Source organism: Lepidothrix coronata, unplaced genomic scaffold (genome assembly GCF_001604755.1).
Source record: "Lepidothrix coronata isolate B3197 unplaced genomic scaffold, Lepidothrix_coronata-1.0 Scaffold83, whole genome shotgun sequence".
Taxonomy (NCBI): Eukaryota; Metazoa; Chordata; class Aves; order Passeriformes; family Pipridae; genus Lepidothrix; species Lepidothrix coronata.
Window position 1 is genome coordinate 3,553,216 of NW_016690263.1, and position 26,409 is coordinate 3,579,624.

Consider the following 26,409-nt stretch of genomic DNA (forward strand, 5'->3'; position numbering starts at 1 on the left):
GTGATTAAATTAAAAAGTAGACTAATGTCAGGTTTATAATGCAAATATTGTTTAAACAGAAAGCATTCAGTATTTTGCTTACAATATATTTTTAGGGATAATTTAAAATGTGTAGCTTTAAAGAAAAAAGTTTTACAGAATTATAGTGGGTAAGCAGCTGTTTCCACATTGTTAGGGCACAGAAGTTAGAGTTCCAATTGCCACATTAATCAAAGAATTGAGACTACGAAATCCATTTCATTTAATCTCATTATTGAATAAACAGCTCTGTAGTGATGCCTATTTGTACTTGTTTCTCTAATAAAAATGCAACTGTAGCTCTCAACACAAATTAGTTTTAATTATTTAAATGATATGAATTTCTCAGACATAAATAATCTAACACCTGTTTTGCCTTTTCATTTTATGAAAAAATGTGTTTCATGAAAACTAATAGAGGATGATAGTGGGGAATAACAAAGGTAGGTCTGTGTATTTATTACAATTCTATAAATTTTTAAAAAATGCAAATGTGAGTTAATTACCGTCTAGAAGGATGAAAAAGTAGTCTGTTTCATTCCTATGCAAGGACACAACAGAATACAGGAAAGCAGAAGGATGTCTCACATACACTGGTTAAATGCAACTCACTTGTCCTATACTCATCTCTGAGAATGCCACATTCGTGGCAATGATTTAAAATTTAGCAATTCATATTCTGAATACAAGAATAACATTACAAAGAAATAAGTGATGTAGGTTTTAAGATGCTTAATCAAGGTGCAAAAAGCTGCCATGATAGTCACCAATATATGTGAAACAAACCTTCTCGGGCAAAGAAAAAGGCCGAGTTCCATTGTTTTGTCTTTCTTTTTGTAATTTAATTTCAGGACATCTGCCTGATCACACAAGAAGAGTACCCTAAGTGTCGGAAGGGTATAATGTCATATAAAAGCCAGTTGGTAGCTAACTCTGAAAATGGAGATCCATTTTTTTCCTCCACAGAATGGTATAATTATGTTTGCTGTTTCTGTTTCATGCTGCATTTTGTTTTAAAATATTTGCTATTTAAAATTCTGGATATCCTAACACACTGCTCTGAATTAATTTATCATTTGGTTGAGGAAACATATAATCCATTTCTGGTTGTTGGTGGTGGCCTCGTATGGCACGTCAAGCAGTGATAATTTGTATGACTTTCTGTATATTAAACCATTCTTTAATATTGATTCTGTTTGTGGTGTATTAACTGTTATCCTTTCTTGGTAAAGGAAACGTGCTAAGCGGATAGTTATTATCCTAAATCAGCGAGGCAGTTTTAGAGTCACATGAAGCTGTTGAAGCCTACCACTCAGTAGTTTGTCTGCCAGATTAATCATCTTTATTGTCCCTTCTGGAGGTGTCTCTCTTCCTTCGTGCAAAATATTTCCAACCAGCAGGCTTATCATGAGGACTTATGACACTCCAAGGGTATGATTATGTGACCATCACAGTTAATATTGTGCCCTGCATATCAATAACATGGTCCAGGGTTTCAGAGGATTTTATATTTCAGAGTGAATTTTCTCACAAAATGTTCCTATGATTATTTTGTATTAGCTGTATTCCCTTCTCAGTCCTGTTAATTTGAAATCCTTATACTCAATTTTTGTATATCAGCTTCTTTTTTTAGACCCTTTGCAGCATTTAGTTATTGTTACATAATCAGTAAAAATACTACAGAAAAGGTACTGTTGAACTACTGAATTGGTTTTGATGTCATTGGTATTCAACTAAAAGTCAGTAATTAGAATAAAATCAAAAACTACAGTATGCAACTACTCAAAAAGACAGTGAATTTTATTTAGTTCTTGTTATTTTAATAATAATGTTATAAATTTATAACTTGAAAATGTATAAACTATAAAAAATATGCAAAAAAGTAGGATGTTTTCAAAGCTCTCACTATATTTCAGAGGATGCTAGCTTGTAATCTAGATACACAAATTAATATAAGTAAAATGACAGTATTGTCTTTGTTGATGTTGCATTCAATGCTGCAATGTATCCAAGAAGTCTTCATGTTACTAAAGATATTATGATGACAGAGATATACTTAAGCAAGTATATCAAGATAATCGGGTTTCTTATTAGTATCTTTGAAGCAATATCAAATTTATCTCATTTTCTCAATAAATTTCCCTAATTATTTATATGATTTTTCACTATTTTTTACTAATATAAATTGTTAATAAAGTGGGGTGAAATTAAGACTAATATTTTTAATATAATGTATTGTTACAAAATAAACATCACTTTAAAATGTTGTTTTCTGAAAGCTCACTTGGCAATGTGTCACATTCCAGGCTTTTTGAAGTCCAGTGAAATTTTGTAATAGCCTTACCTGGCAGCAGCTATTCTTGGCACAATATATTATTCCTCTTTCAGCACCTAGAGGACGTAACATACATCATTGAAACATTTCAATTTCTACTGTGCTTGCTAATTTTAAAGTCAGATTGGAACTTTGAGTATTTTTGAGCTCGTCAACGTAAAATGTAAGCAGGAAAAGGCCATATTTGAGAGCCTCTTTTTACATGACAGTTGATGGAAATATCAACAATATTGTCTGCTAGCCTTCGTGCCTATTTGTGGGAACTATTTAATTGTACACATATCTATAAGCCAGTATAGCTAGAAGTACTAAATAATTTGCATCCAATTTATATAAATTGATCTAATTTGCATTTTGCCTTCGTTTGAGCTAAAATATTCGGTGTCCTGGTATATTGTTTTCAAACTTAATATTACCACACACTCACATATAAACATGAGCATTTGCAGACTGTGAGATGTAGAGGAAAAAGCAGTAATGGTGTGATTTTATAGAAGCTACAGGACTGTAAAAGTACGTCATAGAGATAGGTTTACAAAAAGAAGAAACTATTTTACTTTTTATTATAATGCTTCAAAGAAAAGTGTATTTTCATGGAATTCTTATTTATAACCTGTCAGTAAGTTCAAACCTCACAGAAATTGATTCTGGTAAAAAAAGTGTTTTCAGATGTCTTGCTATAATCAATTTCCCCTCTGAAATTCAGTTCATTTTTTTCTGCCCAATCAATTGACATCGCTTGCTGTACAATGAAAAGAAGGGAGAATTTTTAAATGAGGGCCATTCCTAATCAGACTGCAGGACTTACTAGGAGCCAATTTGATTGCATGTGACTAATGCATTAATTTTATCATTACTGAAGATCATCAAGACAAGTAATGGAGTGTCATCACTGAGTATAATTTTAAGTTAGAAATTGGATTATTTTTTGCTCTCAGCATAGTAGGGTTCACGACATCCATGGGTTTTGACATCTGCCCTTTTGCTGTGAGCATTTGACTACATTATGTTCAAGCAGAACTCCTGATGGAAAACATTTAATTCTAATTTTAACGAAACATATTTCTATATACAAATATTCATGTGTTTAAACAAGCTCAAGTGGTTATAAATGTGGACCCAACAGTGAATCAGCAGTCCAAATTTGCCTATATATAGGCAAGTATATCACTTCTATCTGCAGATTTTCGTGTCAGTCAATAATATTATTGAAAGGCTAACCAAAAGCTTGTTGGGGTTTGGTGGAGAATTTCAGTTTTGAAGGCACTAAACTACTCTGTAGTGATGACCAAAATGAATGTAGAAACCACCAACAATTGAAGCTACTGATTCCAGCCTAAGTGAACAACTCTATAAATATAATAGCTAGAAGAAATATTTATGGTGTTCTTATTTTCCCAGACTGAAGACATTTTTTTTGAGGAGAAAAAGGTTTTACAGAAAAATTATCAAAGGGTGCTAAGAGTTTTTAAATTTCCCAGCTTTGGCTTTATTTGACCTCCGATGAAATCAGTGGAGAATTTTGTTCAAGTGAAAGCACTGGCAAGAAAACTATGACTTCTAGCAACAGTGAGGTTTTGTTTTGTTAAATTGAACCAATATTGTTGAAGTTCAGTCTACTTTCATCAATACCTAAAGTGGGAATTACTAATTTGGAATTATTCACTGATTGGAATTATTCCTGTTCAAAGTTCAATGTTAATAGATGGACATTCTTCACTAGGTTAAATCTTAGATAGAGATACCAAGGATAAGACTTTAAAATGGTTTACTTTATTTATATAGGAGAGTATGTTCCAGAAAAGAAACATTTTCCAGAATAAAAAATACTGTAATAAATTAACAATATGATTACTAGGGGTTTTGTTAAAAACATTTGAGAAAGGGTTGCTATTTCAGTTTAGACATGTTTATCCTAAATACCGTGCATGTAAAATTCACTGAGCAATACCAATTGTTTTTTCTTCTATAAAACTTCACTTCTATCTCTTCCAAAGATAGTTATTCAGCTATCAACAGCAATAAAAGACATTTGCAGTCATGTTCTTTATAAGTATTCTCCTAATGTGGATTTTTCCAATACTGCATTTCATATTTTATTCCTTCAAAATAAAGAAAAATTAATATGGGTGTGTCCTAAAAATGTTCCTATAATATTGTTAAAGCATTGAATGCATATGGCATATGTAGTCCTAATTGTTCTGGAATGATATCATTGCCAATTCTTTTGCCTTTAACATGAGGTAAACTGATTGGTCTAATTTGTGTTTTCCATTTTCAATATCAGAAAGAAAAAGAAGTTATTTAATATGAAGAAGGTGAGTTTGCAAGGTTGCATCATTTATAAAAATGTTTTGTGAGAAATGCAATTACCTGGTTGGCTAATACTTACCTTTTTATTTGAAGAAATACAATTATGGGTGTCTTCAAACTACCTATCCATTTCTGCCTGTTCTCAAAACACATTTGCTTAATATCAAAGTGGATATAAAGGGATACAGAAAATAAACAAAAAATCAAATATGTCCTGTGTTACTAAATTTTTATAGACAGGTTTATGTATCTTGTCTGATAGACAGAGCAAGCACACTTAGCCCAGTAAAATACCACACAGGTTTGTGAGCTGTACAGTAGGCAAAAAACAAGTAGCATTTTTTTTCCTGTGTGTGTGTTTATATGAATATATATGTTTATGTTTTTTGCGGAGGACACGTTCCTTAACTGCATGTAATTATATCAAAGCCAAAATGTCATGTCCCTGCCCACCCCCAGCCCACCTCCCACCCAGAAATATTTCAAACTTAATGAATTGTAATTTTGACACACTTCTGTTTCATCAGAATTTTTCGGTCCAGCTCACTTGAAATAATTATGCACTTTCTACAGAAGTACTCAGAAAATTGACACTGTCTTAAGAGGGTAAGTTAACATCTCCCATATTCTCCCTCAAAGCAGCAGAGAGATCATTTTGGCTACACAGAATATGGTCTTTGTTTAGAAGATATTATAAGACCAACTGTAAATAATTGTAATTTCAGTGTTTCTGAAAATAATTGAATAATATTTCAATTGAAAGTTGCATTATCACTCGAGAAGTTTTTTAAAAAGTTGCAACATATTGTAACGACTGATTTTTCCAAATGATCCTGACTCCTGAACCACTTGGTGCAGTGTATTGCAGTGTCATAGCTGTTGCTATTTGAGATAGGGACAGGCAAAGTCAAGCAAGTCAGCCTAAACCCGTTGTGTCAGAGGATTCATTCTGTCTTCAAGAAAACAAAACAAAAACAAAAAGTTCATGTCACTGGCACTTATTTCAATGGAACTAGAAATTAACATCTAGGAGACAAGTCCAGCAATTTATTTGTCCTTGGAATCTTCCTCATTTGTCAGTTTTTTGCACACAGATACCGTAGCAGACAAGTTTCATCAGCACTAAGCCCAAGCATGAGGCTACAGCTACAGACCATAGTGCATATGTGTTTTGAAAGTTTATTTTACAATACTTGAAACTAATGCCCACTTTGTCATATGTGTCCCAGCAAGCTAGCATATACCTCACAAAACCACAGTGCTAGTATACTGTCAGCTTCAGTTTTACAGTTGTTTTCTCTAGACCTGCTGCTAAGGAGACAATATGCATGAAAAGCTTTCTCCTACATTACCAGGGATTAGTCTGAGCTCTGGCATTCATTGTGGCAAAACTTGAACTGTTTAGGATATAGTGTTTAGTATATCACAGCCTATTAATAATATAAAATATTAGGCATGAAATTGAAGTAGTTCTTGAAAGGTTAAGAAAAGTGAGGAAACTTGAAAGTACGAGTGCTGTATAAAAGGAGGTGTAAGTCAATGATTGTAACTTCTAATAAGCTGTTAGGGAACAGCATCATAGTTACATAGCAGCTCATCATTATAACGGAGTGTTTGCAGCAATGAAGCAATCGGTAACCACCCTCTTTGTAAATGGTGTGGCTTAGGAGGAAACAAAACTTCTGAAGAAAATGAAATATCTCCATGTATAAAGTCCCTTCTTGGAGTATATGAAGCTATTCTCACTGTTCGAGCCAAACTTTTTTTCCATGTAATTTTATTATTACACAGACTTTAATGAAATGATTATTAATGGATTGAAATACTTACCTTGACAAGTTATTAAGTGTAAAAAAAAAAAATCTATTTTTTGGTTACACCAGTATTGTAAGTCTCAAAAAACACTGTTCTCCATACGTACATCAGTTCTACTGAGGTTAAAAAGGCCTCTGTGTAAGAATCAGTATAAGTTGGTCCTACATAAAGAAGACATAAAATTGGAAGTATCAGTATGATTATTGGTTTTGCAGTAGTTTCCACATTGTGTAATGTGCTCTGCCCACAGATAAGGCATTGTAGTCTGATACCTGTCTCAATGAGGTAAGTGGAGTTCACCATTCAGTGAGACTCTTTGGAGGTCAAAGCAATGGACAAAGGCATGTGTAAAGAGACATATGAAAGAAAATGTCACTTGAGTACCATATTATTCCTTCTAGGCCCTATTCCATAATCAATTTGAATAAGTTAATTGATGTAGATACAATTCAGCCTGACAGAGATGACAATCTTAATTAGGAAAAATGGTCACACTGCAGGGAAATAGACTGCAGCTGGAAGTGCACTTGGAATAAAGATCTGATGTTATCAGTTGTGGAAATTGTTTCTAGCTCCTGTATATAAGGCTTATTTTTCAAACCCCCAAATATTCTGACATTTCATATCATTACAAGTAGCCCTTATAAAGGCAATACTCTGATGCCTTTTACAGGAAATACTATTATTCCTTCCTGTATGCTTTTCCATATAGAAGACAAATCTAGAACCCAACCCTCATACCTGCCCCCAGGCTTCAGTGTGTGTAAAATGTCTATATCAAATTTAACTAACTTAAAATGAGATGTATCCCTTATATTTAGGCACCATCAGATAGTTTTATGTGAGATCCTATCACTCTTGTTTGAAATTTCTCTCTGAGAATCATTAGTACTAAAGATACTTTTTCATTTTCACTACGTAACAGTGGAAATAATTCTTTGATAACATAGTTTTCACCTTTGTCATCAGGACACTTCCTTCCTATATTCATCATATTTTTACGATAGATCTATGCAACCAAACTATTACAAAGTTTCAATGATCATATGCTCAAAAAATTCTCAATAAATGTCACTGGTGTGATATAACACCAGTTATAAAATTTAAAAAGAGCCCACAAGTTTGAGCACCACCAATAAAGCTACCGACTGGAAATTACATTATTTGGCATTTATGTAATTCTGTGTTCTACTTTAGAGGTTTACACATATCACCACTACCTCCGTGGTGGTGAAGTATGAGCACTTCACCAATTTGGAAGGATTCATGGTCATGTTGCTAAAATTCTGCTCCATTCCACTAAATGAAAAAAAAGAAATTACTCATGAGGTGTTCCTATCTAGAATTGCTAGAGAGGTAGTTGGAACATTTCCACCAGACAGTCATCATACCAGATGCAGAGAAATCAAGGAGCAAGTACAAAAGCAGAGTGAAAAACCTTATGATTTGCTATACTCCTAGCAGTAAGCTCTGAGAGGGTGTTAATACACATAATAACATTGATGAAGCCAAAGTATTGGGAAAATCCAGCTGTTTGTAGTTCTAGCAGAATTCTATCAAATTAGTTGGAAAAAAAAAAGCAATTCACCATCTCAAAAAAAAAAAAGGAAACAAAATCACATTAATTTTACTTTCAAAAAATATTTCTAAAACGCATTAAGAACTTTTGCACTATAACACAATCATAAAAGTTTAAATGCTTGATGGAATAATAATTTCTTGGGAGAGAGGTATGAAGCATATTGGAGTGCAGCAATGTGAAAAAATAACTTGCCTTATTTTAGAAGAATTGAGTCAGTTTTCACAGCCATTTTATGCTCGGTAGTATTATATTAATGTGCACAGTTGCTATAGTAAAGATCTTCTTCCCTGGACCTTCTACGCTGCTGCGTTTTTATCCATCGTATGATAGGATTCTATTTGGCAACTGCCTCTGATAATTTTTCTTTACTAGGCTAACTTGGAGCTAACTTGAAGCTTGGATTTCAGAACATGGAATGGAGACTTCTCTTTCTTTTCTTTGTTTGTTCTTGGACCTTAGGAATTACTAAACACATCTAGGTTTGAACTATACAGTTAAATTAGTAGCCTGTTGTGCCTCTCACTATTTCCACTACTTTAGGTTATGCCAATTTTGATTAAAATGAATTATAAACCTTCAAATTCATGAGGACTTCAAGGAATATAAAGACATGAAAAAGTATGCTCAAAGGCCATATAAACTGGTTTACTCTTTCACTCTTTGAGAGAAAAATATCTTATTGTGAAATTCAAGAGTTTTCAAAAGTGACCTGATATTTGAGGTCTTTTGGACTTGTAAATAACACTTTTAATGATAGAACAATTTAAATATTTTCATGGCTCTATTGAAAATATGATATATTCAGAGACAAGTTTTGAAATAGGCTGTCATAAAAGAGTTTAGACAAGCTGAAGACCAGGACATTGCATGTGGCTTAGGCTAGGAGTAATGGGTCTAAGAACCTTTAAAAAAAAATAGAGCTTCTTAAGCTTTGATAACAAAACAAAACAAGAGTTCCTAGAGTTTTATAAAGCCCTAGAAATCCAGTTGTCTTTGGATGCTGCCCTGCTTTCTTTTGAACCATATCAGCCCAAAGCTGCTATTATGAATTCCAAGTCTGAACACCTTAGAAATTTCTGCTACAGCCACCAGCCACTTGGATAGTCTGAAGAGGAGATATGTTTCCTGTTGTAAATACTGGCTAGCATCTGATGCATTTATCCAGAAAGCAAAAGGGTTGAATTCACTGTTTTCCCCCTCATCCTTGAGGAGGCTCAATGAATATCAAACTGCAAGAATCGTCAGACAGTCACCAGGAGATTTCACTGAAGGTGTGCCACAACAGTAACAGGGGCAATGTTGTCATTCAAGAAATATCATTCCTTGAAAAGCTAAAACTCTGCTAGCTTCCATCTTCAGAACCACTAGACAACAAAATTCTTTCACCTCCCCCATCCTCTCCATAATCACAATTTTTTTTAAATTTGTGCTTTGAAAAAATATTTTCCCACCAAGAGGAAGCCTACTAGTGATTAAGATATTCAAAAAAATATGGACCTAAACTCTTAATTTCACTACTAATAAAGTAGTCCTCTTGTCCACTTCATGAATATGTGCATATATGTTTTTTATATAAGAGATTACTATGAACATTGCTATCCCACTACATTCTGTAAGACTCTATGGTCAGGAGCATATTTCAAGGCAACAGTAGTGCCTTGCTGTAAATCTAGTAGCCTGCCTAATGCAGGCTCATTCCCTAATGCACACTTGCAATTTTTTTCAATTGAATTTTGCACATCTCTAGATTAACACCCCTTATGACTTCCCCTGGGAAGTTTTCCCTCAAGTCTTTTAGTCAGTCATTTCTCATGACACCTGATCTAAACTTTCCTTGTCATTTTCATTTAATTCCTTCAAATTTTATAGCTTGTTCTCTCATTGACAACTTGATAATACAAAAGAAAGTTAACAGATGTTCTCACTAAACAATTAAAAGTGAATGCAGGTTCAATGATGGAAAAAAGAAGAAATTTTCTGTTTCATTATTTTCATGCATGAATAATTCTCAAGCACCAAACAGAGCAAACTCCCATTAAGTTACATATGTGAACTGATAACCTCTGAGTCCCAGATAAATACCAGAAAATCCTTCAGGGGTACATGCATGCATTTGGGAAAATGAGAAAACAAACTTAATCCAAATAATACAAAGCCTGTCTTCTCAGAATATTTTCCATTGTGCACATGCAATTTCTGGACATTTGCCTATGATTGTAAGATTCTAAATATCTCCATAGCCACACATAACCTTATGTCTTTCCCATGTGTAAAGGGTCAGCTAGGATAGACACAAGTCACAAGTTTCAGAGTTAACATAAGGAAACATCTTTGCTGGCTCATGTTTATGCCCAAGAACAAAAGTGCTGGGTTTTCTGTGAGCCACTTTTTGGAGTCTTAGGATCTAGTTTGAAATGGTTGAAGCATGCCCTTTGTTTTTGGAAATACCATTAAACTTATTATGTTTAATGCCTTTGAGATCACACTAGACATCATCTACATCTTCAGACACTCTTCACAAATCCAGCCTTTAGGCTGGTCTTTCACTATTCTGGTTTTGATGAAAAAGCCAAATTAAAGTACCTCTTCCTCAGGCATCTAGTCCTCCCTCTTCTCATCTGAAGTTTATAGCCTGTCTCATCTTACAGTAAAGCTGTTTAAAAGCATCATTTCCAAAATGACTGGAAATTAAAAAATTACTAAACAAAAAATTCAAACATAGTAGATTAGAAAAGCTTTTTTTTTGGCATGGATTGTTTCAGTGCACAGTTTACCCTCAGACAACATTAGCATCCCAGGTGAGGTAACAAGCTGCAGCACACATGGCAGGAATTTTATTGAGGAGAGATTGTTTATTCATTGTTTATTCATTAGTTTTCCACTTGTAAAAGGGGTAAAAATATCTTCACCATATCCAAGAGAAGTTCCATAACTATTCTGTAATTATGAGATTCCTAATAATGTGATTTCATTCTTTATTTTGTCCAAAAAAAGTTATATGAGGTAGACCTTCACTATCTGTGGTATTTTTTAAATGTTTCTTTATTTGTGCATTTTAGTCACTTCTTGTTTTCTATTCAAAAGGGGCCTAATCCAAGCCAATAAATATGAAGAAAATTACTCTGATGTGCTTTGGAATATCACCTTAGAAATTATGTAGCATGATTTTCTTGAGCCATAATTAGTTGTCCTTTCTAGTGAGCTCTTTCAAAGTCTTTTACAGTTGATTTTTTTACAGCCCTTTTCAAAGATAATTGACCAATGATATGATCCCTTCTAAATACAGCATAGTACATAACCCTCACAGGCATTTGTTCATTGCATGCCTCTGAGAGGTCAGACACTTAATGATAACCTATCAACATCAGTGAAAATAAATGCAGAATGTACCTCATCAAGTACTGAATCACAAAATTACATATTTGTTGAGGTTGGAAGGGAACTCTTGAGAACATCTAGTGCGATCCCACTGTTCGAGCGGGGTCAATTAAAGCAAGATGCCTTTGCTGAATTAATGAGATTCCTGTTTGCTCAATTCTTCAGTCTGTTGATGGTCCTCTGAATGGTAGCACATCCATCTAGTATATTATAGCCGTTCCTCCAGGTTTTGTATCAAACCCAATCAGGATAAGCCCTTCCCCATCAGCCAGGTCATTAATGATGTTAAATAGTACTAGTGCCAGTATTTGATCCCTGGGGTATGCTGTTAGTGACTGACCTCCAAATGGACTTTATACCACGATCACAACTCTTTTGGGCCCAGCTGTTCAGTTTTCAATCCATCTCACAGATCACTTACCCACACTTTATTAACTTTCCTTTGAGGATATTATGGGTAAGAGTGTCAAAAGCTTTGCTAAAGTCAAGTTAAACAGAATCCACTCCTCTCCCCTCAGGTATCAAGCTAGTAGTCATGTCATAGTAGGAGGCTATCAGATTGGACAAACATATTTGCTTCTTCATAGAGCTGTGATGACTTCCTCAATCACTTTCTTTTCCCCCACAGAAAAGGAGGAGAGTGGAGGGTGGGAGGGTGGAGCCAGGCTCTTCTTGGTGGTGCCAAGCAATAGAATGAGAGGCTGAAACTGATAGAAACTGATGCACAGGAAGTCCTACCTGAATTTGAGGAAGAACTTCTTTATTCTGTGAGTGACCATGCATTGTAATAGATTGCCCAGAGAAGTTGTAGAGTCTCCCTAACTGGAGATATTCAAGAACTGTCTGGACAGAATCCTGTGTAATGTGCTCTAGGATGACCCTTCTTGAGCAGGGAGATTGGACCAGAGGACCCACTGTGGTCCTTTGCCCTTCTCTGATTCTATGGTGTGTCTGAAAATGGCTTTCAGGATTAATTACTCCACGACCTTCCCAGGGATTGAGGTGAAGCTGACCTGCTTGTAGTTTTCTAGATCCTTCTGCTTGAAGATTGGAGTCATAATTGTTCTTCTTCTGTCTTTTAGGAACATTTCCCAGTTCCCATGACCTTTCAAAAATAATTTAAAGTGGCCCTGCAAAGGCATTGTCCAGATTCCTTATCAATGTAGGTGCATTACATGCACTTTCTCTGGTTTGCTGATCCTCCTCCACTGAGGGAAAGTCTGCCTTGCTCTAGACATTTCATGTGGTCTCAGGGATTTGGGATTTCTGATCTTACCTGTAAGACTGAGATAAAGGCATCGAGCAGCTAAGCCTTTTTTGCATTCTTTGTCACAGAGCCTCTGCCCCGTTCATCACACACACACATTTTGTTTCCTAGTCTTCCTTTTTCTGTTTACGTACTTACGTAATCATTTCTTGTTGCCCTTCACATCCCTTGCCAGATCAAAGTGCAGTTGGTCTTTGGCTTTCCTTACCCCATCTTCCAAGCATCCTTTTTATTTTTGACATCAGCCAGGAGCTCCTACTCATCCATGCAAGTGTCCTAACACTTTTGCTTGTTTTCCTACTTGTTGGGATTATTGAGCTTGGAGTAGGTGATCCTTGAATATTAATCAGCTCTCACCCTTGTCTCTAGGATCATATCCTATGGGATTCTTTCAAGAACCTCTCTCGCAAGTTCACAGAATGTTTGAGGAGAGAAGAAAGCTCTGGAGGTCATCTTGTTCCAAATCCCTGATCAAGCAGAGTCACCTACATTCAATTGTCAAGGACCATGCCTGGATGACTTTGAATGTTTCCAAGAAAGGAAGCTCCACAAACTCACTAGGCAGCCTGTACCTATGCTCACTTACTCTCACAGTAAAGAAGTGTTTCTTGATGTTTAGACAACCTCCTGTGTTGCAGTTTGTACCTGGTGCCTCTTGTCCTGTAACTGAGCCCCACTGAGAAGAGCCTGGTTCTTATTCATGCCCTCCCTTCAGGTGTTTATAGACATTTCTGAGGTCCCCCCTCCAACCCTCCTCCAGGCTGAACCATGCCAGCTCTCTCAGTCTATCTCTGAAAGGTGCTCCAGGCCTGTATTCACCTCTATAATCCTTCATTGGACTCTCTCCAGCAGCTAAATTTCTCTTTGGTACTGAGTAGTCGAGCACTGGCCACAGATGAGAAGTGGGGAAGGATCACCTCTCTTTACTTGCTGGCAAAACTGCTAATAAAGCCAAGGATATCTTGGCCTACTTTGTCTTGAGGGCATATGGCTGGCTCCTGCTTAACTTGTTTTCACCGAGGTCTTTTTCTATAAAGCTCCTTTCCAGCCAGTTGGCCCCAGTAGGCACTGTTACATGAGGTTATTCCTCCCTAAGTGCAGACTTCACATTTGTCTCTGCTGATCAGAGGGAACAAGCCAAAACCTGTGCTTCTGATGTCCAGGGTGATGATTCTGCTTTTGCCCTACTCCAACCTCTCAGGATCCTGAACTTCACTATTCCTGGTTAACGCAGCCCACATGATGACTTCCACATCCCTGACCACTTCTTTCCTGCTTGTAAGTATCAGGTCCCCTCTCCTTGTTAATTAACTGGACCACCTGTGTCAAGGAGCTGTTGTCAATGCACTCCAGAAACCTCCTAGTTTGCTTTTGACTTATGTTGTCTTTCTAGCAGATGCCAGGGTGACAGGTGTGAGAACCAGGGACTGGGAATTTGACGCTTCTTTCCACCGTATGACAAAGACCTCAACTACTCTTTCCTATTAGGAATGACCCGTGTTGATCTGCCCACCAGATCCCAACACAACAGCTCTCAGCTCATCACTCGTCACAAGGTGGAGCTCCATCCATTCCAGCTTGTCTCTCACAAGTCGGGCGTTGCCAACATGTGATTCTTAAGGGACCTGGGTTTCTCTTTTGCAGCGCTCTAGTTGTGTGAGCTGTCCCACCACATCTCCGTTATTTCGGTGAAGTCATAGTCCTGTAACTGCACAAAGACTTCTAATTCCTCCTGTTTGTTCTTCAGGCCACAGCCTGTGCTAGTGTACATACATTCAAGTGTGCTGATTTCCCAAGAAGGGAATAAAAGGTTCCCTCATAAGACTGTGAGGCAAGCACTTCCTTGCTTACATCCTTGTGTTTCTGGTGATCCCACTTCATCCTTGTTTTGTTGTTTGCCATGTCCCTTCTGTTTACAGCACCTAGACTCTTTGCCTGCCTACCCTCTCCACCACTTGGTATCATAAAGCAAAGAATCAGCAAAAAATCGTCATGCTCACGTTCAGATTAATTTTAATTAGTTTAACCACCCCTGAAAATCAGCAGAAAATACAGTTTCTAATAAAGAAGTTTGCTTTTTTTTATGAATTTGGCACACTTAAAACATTATTTCGTTGCTCCTCATTGGCAGAAAGACTCAGGGGTTTGAACTGTTAAATATTGCTAAAGTTGTTAGTCTTTGTTCTCAAATAAATCTTTTAGGAAAACCAAGATTTTGCTCAGGTCTGGGTTTGTGTTGTGTGCCTGAAGTGGCATTTTCCCTTAAAATATAATGCAGTATTTAACTCAACAATATATTTTCAGTTTATTTTCAGTCTTGTATTGGATTCACACATTTATTGGGCTAATCTGATTGATGTAGTTTCTGATGAATAAAGTATAAACTTTCATTCTTTATTACTCCTTGACTTATAACCCTTCCAAACAGTACTGTAGTCTTTTCTTCTGTTACACGTTGAGATAAAAATTTTAATTATGCCATTTTCCTACCTAGGGAAGATTTCACCTCTTAGTGTTGTAGTTCATTATCTCTGTAGTTATATTATCTTTTTTTGGTATACATTTTGAAGTATATAAATTTTATGAGCTGAAGGCATTTAATTCCAATCATTATGCTAGGATTAATAATTGAAATCCAGTAGCAAAAATAGAATTTGAAGTATAAAGACAAAATATCCATCTAAAATAATGTAATATTTAATATTGGACTCTCTTATTGTTTTGCTTTAAGCAAAATTTAAAAAGTTGACTTTGTAAATGTATGACAGAAACTCAAATTTACAAGGAGATTAAATTATTCTTGATAAAAAATTGCAGTAATTATAATAATACATTTGTATCTTCTGTAGATCAAATGTTCTTTATCTCAATAATAATATGGTAGAGGTGTTTAGTGCTTAGTGCAGAGAAGACGTGTATACCATAGTCCATATTGGACTTTGTAGCTCTAAAATATTACCTGAATATTTTGTGAATTGTTTTGTTTGGTGTGGGCTTTTTGTTGTTGGTTGATTTTTTTGAGGTTTTTTAAATTTTTTCCTTTCAAAAGGAAACATAAACTTCACTTAATCTTAACCACTTTAGAGGCAGCATTCCCGTACACAGGTGGCCATTTATGGGAGAAAGAGAGGGAAAGACGTAGAACTAACTAAATACAACTCAAATATCTTTAGAAGCTTGCATTATTAACTGTTTCTATAAAGAAATTTGTGTGATATACAAATTACCAGCATAATTTGAACCACACGATACAAAGGAAGAAGAGTCCTCTGATACTTTAGTTGTCTTCTACACTAAAATATAGCTGTTTTGGTGACTTTGACAGCCTGAAGTTAAGTATCTAGTTTCTACTTAAAGTACAAATTTGGGTATTTCAGGAAGAATTCTGCAGAAACCAACATAAAGATCAGGGGCATGTTTAGGCTAGCCAGAAAGAGAGCCCAATTGGAAGAGCATATTTTCAGTCTCATGATGTCCAGTTGCCTCACTTTAGGCCCTGAATGGACATGTGTCACAATTTCAACTACTTCTAGAAGATATTCACTTGTCCTGATCTTGTCCCAGAGAGGTCTCAAGAAATATATCACCTGCTTTCTGATACTCCAAATTTCTTATGCAGTAGCATAGGGGTTATAACACCTGTTTCAGTACCTGCTGAGATTTGAAACTTCTTCCACTTCCTAAGCAAATATCACTAAGTACCACAATAGGTCATTCTAGAATAGAAACTGCCTTGCTGTATTTAGTGCTTAAAGTCGTTATGTAAGGTGCTCAATGACACTAAAATTCAGTTCTTACTTCTCTCCCTGGTGGTTGCTTTACTTACTCTATCTTTTCTCCTTTGACCTAGCATGCATTTAATTATACTGTGCAAAGTAGAGCAACTTCAAAAGAAATTTAGAATACCTTTCACTTGTAGCTTTTGCTACAGTTTGATGACTAACATAATTACTTTTAAAAAAAAAAAGGCACAGTATGGAACAGAACCTAGATCTTTTACAGCTTGGCTGAGTCCATTAGATGTTAATTTATAAAATAAGGAATAAATTTAATCTCACTTTCTGCTCTCTTTTTAGGTAGAAATAGATGTGTATTTCACAATGCGATTTTCAATGGAGTTCTGTATGTAAGATAAGGAAAGATACAACTCAGATGATAGGAGCTACACATAAGAGAGAAAACAAGCTCCTGCAGTGTAGAGCTAGATGCAAAAATGTGGACACCTGAGCAACTCTTGGACAAAATAAAATGTCTAGATGTCAACAAACCTAAAAATTAAAATAAACAAAATACAAGCACCTTCAAAAATTACCAAAGTTTTGGTCTCAGAAAGTATTAAATATGTGTTTTCAGAATTTAAATAGGTTCAGTACTAATTATCAGTAAAGTGTATGTTTAAGTGGTTAAATATTTGTATGGGTTTGAGCTCACTACTGAAGGGCAAAGTACATATAAAGTAATGTTTAAAATAGAGACATGAAAGACTCTAGTTCACATGTATTAGGATTCACTTTTCTGTGAGTAGAAGTCCTAATTCTGATCTACAGTTCCGCAGCAGTAGGATTTAATTTGTCATTTCCTTGTAACATGGTACTCCACACTGAGATTAGATGTCCCTTCTAAGCATTGTTACAGATGTTGTGCCACAATGAATATTGTATAGCCTTTTCAAAGAAGAATAAGTATGTTTTAGTACCACAATAAAGTGATGCAAATAACCATACATAGATAGGTAAGTTATCTATCTAAATCACCACCACTATTTAAAGGTTTTAGAATACAATAAAAGCTCAAATATTTTTCTCATCATAAACTGGAATTCAAAGTTGAGATCAACCACCAGTCCACTAAAGACTATTTTCCTTGATATTGTGAATATAGGCAGTAAGCATTAAAATATCCAACATCTCAAGGTTGACGTATCTATTAAGATATCTCCTTGTTGTGCTGAAATAATTTGTGTAAAAGTGTTTGTTCAGAATGAGACAAGTGTACTGTGCATAGTTTAGACTTAATGCTCTGTTTTTAATGCTGAGGGGATTTTGCAAGTGTTTGAACCATATTTTTGTTAAATATTTCTTTTGTCATGCTGTGAGGATAGAATATCCATTTTTTCTGGAAGATTTTGTTGTGAAGAGACAGGGTTTTTGCTTAGGAAGGTTTTCTATCTAAAAGGTAACTCTTCCTCAAAGGCAGTTTCAATGCTTTCTTCCCACCCCTGCATACCAAGAGAAGTTCTCAACTTCTTTCTCTGATATGTGAGAGGAGAGAGATAACACAGAAATGCTACAGGGTCTCTGCAGCCCCGAGGAGTGTCGAAGGGGCCAGCAATGATAAAGCCTGGGAGAGAATAGGAGGTTTGCCTTTCCCTCTGAGGCCCAGTGCTGTCTTGCAGCGCCGAGAAGCTTGTAAGTTTTAATGTCTTTGCCTCTGAAATAAACCCTTTGAATCCTTTCCACTGCCTTGGCATTTGTGGGGAAGATACCTGCATATATTTTACCTTGCACATGTATATACCTATCATAAGCAGAAGTCAGTTGTGCACAGACAAGTACAAACATCAAGCTGAAAGCTGATCCAAATACTTATAGTTAGCAAATGTTAAGTTTCTCTAGCAATAAAACTGTTAAATTTAATGCAAAAGAATCTAAATTGAAAAAAAAAAATTAAAAAAGAGAGAGTGAAGAAGAGAGTGGAAAGCTTATAAAAAGCAGGCCCTTGGGAACAGAATACAAGACAGATGATATAGGCTTATGATTTTCAATAAAACATAAATCTGATGCAGATCTAGAAGGGAAAAGATGTCATCAGAACTGCAAAGGAGACTGATAAATCCTAGCCCTAACCTGCTTCCTGAAACATGCAAGAAATAAATGACTATGGGAAGTGGAGTAATGGAAATAAGATTAAATGTAAATGCAGTATCCTCAATGGTGCACAGTAAAAGTTAAACCAAGAATTTGTCATAAACTGGAAGATCATCAGCCAGAAGTGAATGAACAAGAAGTTACCCTTATAAGTGGATCAGAAGATGCCCCAAGGAGAAACCAGCTGAGAGAAAGGTAAGTGTGTTTCTAGAATATGCAGGGAAATATGCTTCCAGCAGAAAACCTGAAATATTAGTATGACTCTTCACACCACTTCTCTGGAATATGGTATACTACTCTGATCAGTCATATTAAAAAGAAAAAAAGTCAATCTGCGTGAGTAAAGGTGGGTACTACTGGGGTAACCAAAGGAATAGAAAGTCCTAAGAGAAGAATGTTATTTGTAAATACAAAGGTGAGTTAAACAGAAGATGTAAAGAGATAAAAATATTAAACTAAAGAATAAAGGATTGTAACCTGCTTATGAATACACAGAGTCTGAACACTGAAATGTTTTCACCTGTCTGAGTGGTACTTGAATGGCCTTTCATTACAGCTGGCAGGGCTGAAACCCAGGTATAAGATGGTTGCTATTTCAGTCAAGGCCATTGAAAGTAACATTCAGTGTTTTCCAAACAGAGAAATAAACTCAGTGGCTGGAGGGATTCAGTCCTATCCAAAGTTGTCAATTTCTTTGGCCTTCAGACAAAACAGTGATTTAATCCAGCCTTGAATAGATCTCTCTCTCCTGCCTCCTGCCAAAGGCAAAGATCCTGATCACTGGATATCCTTCATGGCTTTGAAAGCTTTTCTTCAGAAAACCTTTCTTTCTTTTTTAGGCCAGAATATTTACAAACTCTTTGTTAAGTTTGTCTTGAAATTACTTCCACTGTCTTATTTCAGTAGCATAATGTGCTGAGATAATAGGCTCAGGTCAGTATGGTTCTCTGAAATATCAAGTGCATTTATGTTGTTGTGGAAAGTTATTGATCAAGTGAGGTAAATGAGAAGACATGATGGGATAGTGGAAATTTTGCAGGTTACTATGATCTGAGTATTCAACTAGCAAAATAAACATTCGAATTTATACTATCATGAATATAACTGGCTATTAGAAGTGCAGCATTTATAGCAAGCATCCAGTAGTAGAAGAATTTCTAAACCAAAAATATCCCAGATAAAAAAGGTCTACAAATATACAAGGTGATCACTTTTGTAAAATAGCATTTGACCATGCAGAGTAAAAAAAAACCCCAAAGTATAATGTATTTATATTAATTTTACTTTTGAATTATGCATTTTTTACTTTTTAGCATCTCATTTAAGAAGCACATTTATAATCGATAGGAAAAGTTTGGTTATTTTCCTGTGCTATCATATACTTTAAAATAATTGAGCCTAGAGGTGCAGAGGGAAGCTGCATTCTTTCTAATTGGGTTCATCTGAACTTTTTACAATCCACTCTCAGAAAATTTAATTGATAATTAACAGCACTCCAGACCATCTATTTGTGAGGCTTTAAAAATACATGAAAAGCTGATGACTCGTTGACTGAATGAAAAACAGTATACACAATTAAATATAAAGAAAATCTTGATTGCCTAAATCAAAGCTTACTGTGTTAGGCAGACAAATGAAATTTGTTACATGAAGAATTCTTTTAATGTCCAAATTGGTTTTCAAAGAGCAAATATATTAACTATCAAACTATTCAGTGCCACACCACAGGTCTCCCTTCTAGAGATCAAAGGGGAGCAGGCAGCCCATTGCACCAGGTCAGAGGCTTTGTCTTCTGTGAATCACAGCTTCCAGCTGCTGACTTCTGGCATTAGGAAGTAGGAAGTTATAGATGTTGCGACATATAACCACACATTTTCATGAAAAAGTCCAGGCAGAGATTCTTCAAGAAATGTGCCCCTTTTTCACCAGTCACTGAGTTAGAGATATCCCAATATACTTTTCATCTAAGAAGCTAGTGGATTTATTCCAGTGTTGATAATAACGCATGTACCTCTTGCCTATATGCTGAAGATAACAAGTTCCAAGATACAAGTTTAACGACCTTTTGACTCTATTTCCTGCTTAGGTAATCTGAGGTACAGGAATACTGCAACACACTCGCTGGAGTCAATATCTGAACTGGAACTAGCAATAAATTGATGCTGACTTTTAGGTTAAATTTTAACCTCAAGACCATGCGTTTTCTTTATGCACAAAAAGAAAAGAAGCACATAATAATGTTGAATACATATAGGAAATGCTGTATATATAGGTGTGTATGTATATATATAAAGACTTGAAATTCAACTAAGTGTATGTGCTTCACAGGTTCATCTACAGGAAAGATGAGGAGAATTTTATATAACCGTGCACCACTCTTAAGAGGCTTTTTCAAAACAGTTATTTTTCTCTCACTATAATAAATAAACTCTAACACTGGAAGGATGTTGGTAAGATGCAGTAGCTGAGTGTAAAATCGTAGTCAACCACAGATGGGAAAATATAACAAACACAGGTGCATGCTTGACAGATGTTGAATAATTTTTACTTCAGTAGGAAAAGGTTCAGCACAAGACCTTAAATAATTTGACACCTTTGAATGCCATCAGTCAAACATACAAGCAAGGAAGCCACTAATCCTGTGGTGAAGAGACAAGGAAGTTATATGTTTCTGTTAAAAGAGAGGAAATATTAAACTCTGAACAAGAAAGTAAACTTGTTAATTCCAGTGGGGTTGCCAACTCATCTCTAAATTTTTGTGTGACTCTAACTTTTTGGAAATTGAGGTGGAGCCTTTAGAACAACCACAAGGTTGGCAGGATTATCAGCCTCTCAATAAATATATCCTTGTGTGGTTGATTCCCATTTGCCAATTCTCCAGAACAAGTTAAATTGCATGAATGAGCAATACCGTTGTCATGAACAACTTAAACAGGTGAAAAAAACAGAAAATTTTGTCTCCTTTCTTCCTTTCTTAGCATAATTCCACTGTATATATTTTTTAACTTGAGAAAATACAAATCAGTTATAAATACAAATAATTTATAAAAGAAAAACACCTCAGAGCAGCAAATTACACAGGAAAAAATAAAATATGTAATACTTAAAAAGTCTAATTCTCATTTGTTTCCTAGAAGCCAGTTATAGGAAAGCATAACACATGCTAGTGGAAAAAAACAATATTCATCTGAATTACACAGGGACTTTGAGGCCACTCCTACACATACATCTCACAAACAACATACTCTGACTTCTAAGGATATCTGGCATGGAGATTCAGTGTGAACAACTCTTTTGGTGTCAGATTCTTGTCCCAAGTCTTAAGTCAATATGGAAATGCTTGGCCTGAATAATCAGGACTTGTGATTGCAATTGACTCCTAAGTTCCAAAAGAACAGCACAAAATGCTGAAAATGATGAAAGGAGGGAAGAGACTTAGAACAGACTCTATATTTCTTGTCTATTTTAACCAGAGCTAACGAGCTCTGGATCAGATCTTTAGCAAATGAGGAGGATGAATACAACTGTAAATGAAGGCTTGCGAACACTGATAGTGCTGAAACAAATAGTGGACTATTGAGGAATGATGACAAGAGATACAAGCATTCTTGTGAGCTATTTGTACAGCAATTAGTAGTAATTATTTCTACTGTGATTGGCAAAAAAATTATATTGATAATGGGATTAAGCATATGAAGATTATTTCAGTAATTCTTTTGATTCCCATTTTAAAGTTTCATGCTTCTGTCATAGTGTAGAAACAAGGAAAATATGCTTCTGTTATTACTCATTCAAACTCTCTTTAGAACAGGAACAGTTGTTTTTGTGTGCTGTGCTCTTTTCCCTTAATTCACAGAGATGATTTGGATGAGAAGACTAATTAGATTCCTTTTGCTGTTTATTTCACTTATTGATGTTCCCTGCCAGACAAACCAAAGCTACTTGAGATATCTAGAGGAAAATCAGAGAATTTTAAAAGATCCAGGGCAAATTATTTATTTATCTTAACCAAATTTCAATGGTATGCTTGTAGTGAAGAGATTTTTCTGTGTCTAAATCTCTTGCACAAGTATGTGTGTATGCATGTGTCTTTCTGTTATGGATATATATAAGAGTAAAAAATTATAACAAATTTAAATCAGGATTAAGGACAAAAGAAGTTTCTGCATCTCTCAACAAACCAATTAGATGGCAACTCTTTAGCAGACTAATACAATGTTTGAAATGAACAGCTCTTTCTAAAGAAGTGCAAATAATATTCTCTCTGATTATAGACATTGTAGCTGAGCGGGGATAAGAGATGATGTAAATCCATTAGTGAAGCACTGCTTGCCTTCATTTCAGTTTAATATTTCTTAAAGCTATAAAATTGTATTATGTTAATGTAATGTACAGTCCAAGTGATAAAGGCAGCTAATGTGATTACCACTCACTGTGCTATAAACCTTTCAGGAAAGCTGCAGATAAATTGGTATTCAACTGTTTCTCATGATGACGATGTTATATAGAGCGGTTAACGTGTTGAAAGAATCTTCTGTTCTTTTGGGACATTCTTAGATGCCAAAATGTTTAAGTAGATACTAGAACTGACCTTCAAAGCAGTTTATCCCACTTATTTTGTGGTAAGCAAGGCCTAGCAGACCAGAGATCCTTATTTAGACTATGTATGCAAAGGACAAACTTAGTGTGATGTCACTACTGTGATATTATCACAGATCAGATCATGGAAATTTCAGTTGTTCTGGTATTAATGCTCTCCTCTTCATCTTGCTTTCAAAATAAGCAATTTTCTTATGATCATAATACAGCTATTTTTTTCAGTTATTCATCTTTCACATCCTGAAGTGACAATTTTACCTCACTCTGTAAGTTTACATTACATTTTAATTCTGTAGTTCTATGAAGCAATTTGCAATAAAATTCTCGTTTGCAGACTGAAATATTAAGTTGAGAATAGTCAAAACAAAAATCTGAATCTGGGGTCAAGGCATTAGCTATTTCATTGTAGCTTGGAATTCAAAGACTGATCTTTTCTGGAAGGACAGATTCACACATTTCCTTCCAGAACACTTGAAATGGACAAGAAGAGATGGAAAGATTACCAATAGAAGACAGGTAGCCAAACAGTCCATTATAGGGTCCAGTAAAACCTCCATCAGACATGGCCTTTCCCTCTCATGCATCTGTTGCAAAATTCAATGCAGCTGCTGCCCACACACCTACCAATAGCTATTATATTCTTTTTCAAGGACTTCTGAAGGAAGGAACTGTCTTTTTGTGTTCAAAAATATGGTAATGCGTAGGTACTGACTTCCCTATTGCTCACTTGTAAATACCTGTACTTTGGTGTTTAGAGGTAACTCAATCTAGATCATCAGCAGAATGCTGATGAGAACATCAGCAGAATAGGACTAGGAAAACTGTTGCACAGATTCATACCCAGCCACACACTGTCTTTGTTTTCCAAAATGGAATCCATACTTGGAGACATTCACCCGGTTTTTCTGAAGGCAATAAGCTTAATGGCCAACAGTAGTAACTGAAGAAGGGTAAATTGATCAAAATATAGGAGGAACTAGGTTTGTTCAACCCAGAAAAGGGAAGGTAGCACATAACAGGAGCCTGGTGATACCTATGAGAAGTCATGAAGCCTGAGTCAGTCTCTTCACACTGGTTTGTGGCAGGGGAACAAGTGGATATAAGGGAAATATTTTTCTTCATCAGGACTGTCAAACAATGTAGCAGAATGCCCATAGCAGTTGTGAAGTGTCCAGTCCTAAAGGTTTTCAAGACCGACTGTATAAAGTGCTGAGGAACTTGGTTTGACCGCATGATTGTTTCAACTTTGGCAGGACATACTTAAGGTCCCTCCCCGGCTGTCTTATGTTGTGATACTATGATTCTGTATTTTCAGTGCAACGTTACCTAGTAGTAAGATGTCAGAGAATAGCAAGGGGGTGGCAGTGATAAAAAATTAGAGGGAAATAAATGGAGAGCTAAGTGCAATTTATTATGGAAGTCATTCTCCAGACATTTAAATTGCTAGAAAATCACCTTTTACTATCCCATAATAGGCAAAGATACCTTGGCTAAGAATTTAGGAATTGATCATTGGAAAGAAGACTTGTGGAGACATTTTATGAATAATACTGAACAGTTTCTTGATGTTACTTATGGAAGAAGCACACGTTATTCACATCTCTCTTCATCCTCTTGTCTTGCCCACTGTATTACTTTATTCATACCAGATTGTATGTAAGCTTATGCAGATATGTAATTCCTTTCTGCCCTCTGACTCAAGAAAGGGGCTAAAATCTACTAGAAAATATACCAGTCTAAAAAATTAAGAACTCAAAAGAGCACGCATAATAAGTATCACTTTCAAAGAGAGATGGGAGCAAAATTCCCAAGCCTAGTTACAGATGTAGACATCTCCCAATACTTCCCAAATCCTTGTATCTAGGGGCTTAACTGTATCTAATGTCATGAGACTCAGTAGCATATTAAAGCTTAAAAAGTCAGGGTGAAGCATTTCAGTTTCTTTCTAATGGTGATTAATTAATTTTGTATTCATTTGAGTAACATTAATCAGAATTAATTCATTTAGCATGAATGTGGATAGAACATTTAATTTCTTCTGCACTTCAGGAGAACCTATTTGAATGAATAATTGTACAAAAACGAATAGCAGAGAGAAAGGAATTGAAAGTTTGCGTGTCAGACATAAACTGTACAATAAAATAACATAAATCCATGAGTACTTTATTTGTTCAACTTTAATAAGTGGCACATTCACTCCATGTAAATACGGTTTAGGAAATGTATAGTCCTGTGCCATGGGAAACATACAACATGAAGTTGATTTATGTCTTGACACATGTCGTTACATTAATTCAGGAGTGACAATCAATAACAACTTCAAAGAAGTATCATAAAAATACTAGCAGATCTGCCATTTTTTGTTTAAAATTGAGGATTTGCCATTCTTCCTTTTTCCAGACTCAGGCAGCAACTGTTACATAAGAAAATCTCAGTACTTCAAAGCCTACCATGATACAGTTCTTCAGAGAATGTTTTTCTACCTATCCAATCACTTGGAATTGCTGCCTTCTTCCCTTTGCTCATATTTTTTTTCTCCCAGATTCTGTTCTCTAGAGATCATGTTAGACTGAACAACATTTAAGGTTCTGAAGCAGTATCTGAAATCATTACTTCCAAGAAAAGAATCTTATTTTTTTAACTTTTCAAACTGTTAGCTGGAATTGAAAAGTTATGAGACTCAAAGCCTTGTAAACCACATCCCTGATGTGGATGTTTAGTATTACTCGGAGTTCAATGACTCAGTCACAGATTAGGTAGCTTCCAAAAGTTTCAAACTACAGCTCCAGAAAATTTATGCCTAAAGCCAAGAAACCAGATCAGATGTTACCAAGTGCTGAGTTCTTAGTTTGTGGATTATCTAGGAGGTGAACTTAATTGTGCAGAAGTAGACTCACATCTGTAATGTAAATAAAGGATTAGGAGTCTGGTTCCTAAAATAATAGCAAGGAATAAAATGTATTTTGCTATGGAATTTATTATATTTAATAAAAATATAAATTGGGTGGATTTACCTTACCCAGCTGCAAGTGACTAATGACCTCATCTTTCCTAGAAAGGATGAGCACCAGATAAGATGCAGAATATGTTCTTCCCTCTACTGACAAAAAGGTCAAAAGCTTTCATGTGAGTTAACTTTTTAACTTCACTTTGAAATGTTATTCAACAAATGCATCAGTGCTAGGGATTTCCCAATTTTCATCTTAATCACATTGTATTATTTATTTTCTTGATA

General features: G+C 35.5%; 1 protein-coding gene across 2 annotated transcripts in view; it reads left to right on the forward strand.

Moving 5' to 3' along the window:
- The window catches only part of NOVA1 (NOVA alternative splicing regulator 1), a 152,805-nt gene extending 144,763 nt beyond the window's left edge, over positions 1–8,042 (forward strand). For both annotated transcript variants that reach the window (XM_017820433.1, XM_017820434.1), the window contains one exon: positions 1–8,042. This exon is cut by the window's left edge and continues 5,579 nt beyond it. The gene's annotated coding sequence lies outside the window, so the exon portion shown is untranslated.
- Positions 8,043–26,409: the final 18,367 nt, after the last annotated feature.